Source organism: Cyprinodon variegatus, unplaced genomic scaffold (assembly GCF_000732505.1).
Source record: "Cyprinodon variegatus isolate N-32 unplaced genomic scaffold, C_variegatus-1.0 Scaffold1705, whole genome shotgun sequence".
NCBI classification, from domain to species: Eukaryota; Metazoa; Chordata; class Actinopteri; order Cyprinodontiformes; family Cyprinodontidae; genus Cyprinodon; species Cyprinodon variegatus.
In genome coordinates, this window is record NW_015152158.1 from 95364 (window position 1) to 97397 (window position 2034).

Genomic DNA, 2034 nt, shown 5'->3' on the forward strand with positions numbered 1-2034 from the left:
CCTTTATTAGTCCACACACAGACCAAAAAAACACAGAACAATTTCAGATTTTGTCTTTCAGATCTTTGGCATGTTGCCTGTTAAAAAAATATCACATATACCATACCAAGTCCACGATGAAGATCGTACAGAATGTTTGAATGTGAGGCCAAGGAGATATGTTTTACCATATCCAGGAAATGAAGAGAAACCCTATACTGTTTTCCAGGTACTAAGCATAAAGCACCATACAATACAAAGCATATCAATTAGACAATTGTGGTCTTTTAAAATATTGCTACAAGTACTTTTTGTGTTGTCCCAAACTGTGCAGAATGTAGGACTGAAAACAGCAACAAATCTGGTAATGAGAGTACCCTGGTGTCTCAAGTTCAAGGGAAGATATTATGAACAAAACCCTGGTATTGGTAACCTTTGACCTTTAACTAACCTGTACTCGAAGTTTTGCAACTGGTTATTCAAATCTACTTTGTTTTCTAAGGCTTTGCTCATCCTGGTGGAAGATTCGTTCCTTATCCTGGTATGGCTGTAATAGAAAATGATTCCCCACTTGTTCTTGGTGCATTACCTGGAGGAGGCTTCGCTATGGAACCTGATCCAATAAAAACAGTTCGCACTTTCTTCCCTGAGACCTGGATATGGGACCTTGTGGAGACTGGGTGAGATGCTGATGAAAACCAGGCTGCAATTTGTAGCACTGTTGCCTTTGATTACTGGCCCAGGGTCTTTCTGCATGGAGTTTGTATGTTCTACCAGGCATTAGTATGTTCCAAAACCATGTTTCTCAGGTTGATTATTATCTCTTAATTGTCATTGCATTATTTTGTCACTGTTGTAGTAGGGTGACCAGATTTGGGTTTCTGAAAACCCAAATCTGGTTAAAAAACAATTTGGGGGGGGATTAGGGTGGCTTCGTTCTGCTGCACTGTAGTAAACCAAAACCCCGAAAGACTTTTTAATTCCCCCCGGACATTTTTTTTAGTTATGAAAAGTAGGACATGTCTGGGAAAAGGAGGACATCTGGTCACCTTAAGTTGTAGAATGTTTCAGTCTGAGTGGTTTTCCTGTAGATGATAAAGGAGCAGCAGGCTTAATCCAAGAGTAAACAGAACAAAGATACCAAAGTAAAGCACAGTAAGATGGTTTGTGAAAAACAGGGATTAATTAAGTCATGAAGTAAAGATGATGATGCAGCAAAGACAAACTGTAGAGGAAGGATATATATATTTAAATATATATACCCTGAGGAGGAGACCAACAGGACCATTACTGTAGCAAGAAAGTGGGAACAGATGTGCCGAGAAAGAACTAGAAGAAAACTAAACCAGTCATGAACTGTACGATCTTTTCAGTTTTTGTACTCAGCTACAGCTCAAATTAAAAGACAAAACCGCAGGGTTTAAATGGTTATTATTAGCAATGTATGTTCTTTCACTGTAAGACTCGACGCTCTGATGAGATCTAACTGTTCACACTGCATGTCCAAAAAAACCACTCGTCAATCAGGATGAAGAAGAAGAAGAACTCGAGCATACGCATTGCGCAACAATCTGCTAAATTGGTTCGTAGAGGCTCTTAAATCTGCTTCAACAGCAGGATTTGCCCACGAACAGCTCGCGAAGGCCAACTGAATTTCAAACATGTTTGACTTTCTCCCGACTTTACGATTCCTGATCGGGAGGTGGTCATAAAACCTCCTCTGAAACTCTGCCTGATCCAAACTATTCTTCCACGACTGAAGAATCATCCTGAAAAGAGCAAAAACTCGTACAGTGTATGCCCTGCTGAAGGGGAAGGAAGCTTTGATAGAGCAGCAGCACTGTGGAGCAGAACTGCTCCCTCTACTCCAGTGAACATGTTAGGATGGAAGATGGACATTGGTCCTCAATGTCCAAAATTATTCTCTTTATGGCAAAAGCAGATTATCTTTGTGTAATGGTACAATTTCTGTTAGTCATGGAGTGCCAGACATGGGCAATGTGGAGTCAACAAGTCATCTCCATGTCATGTATTGGTTCTACCCAGCCAATTAAC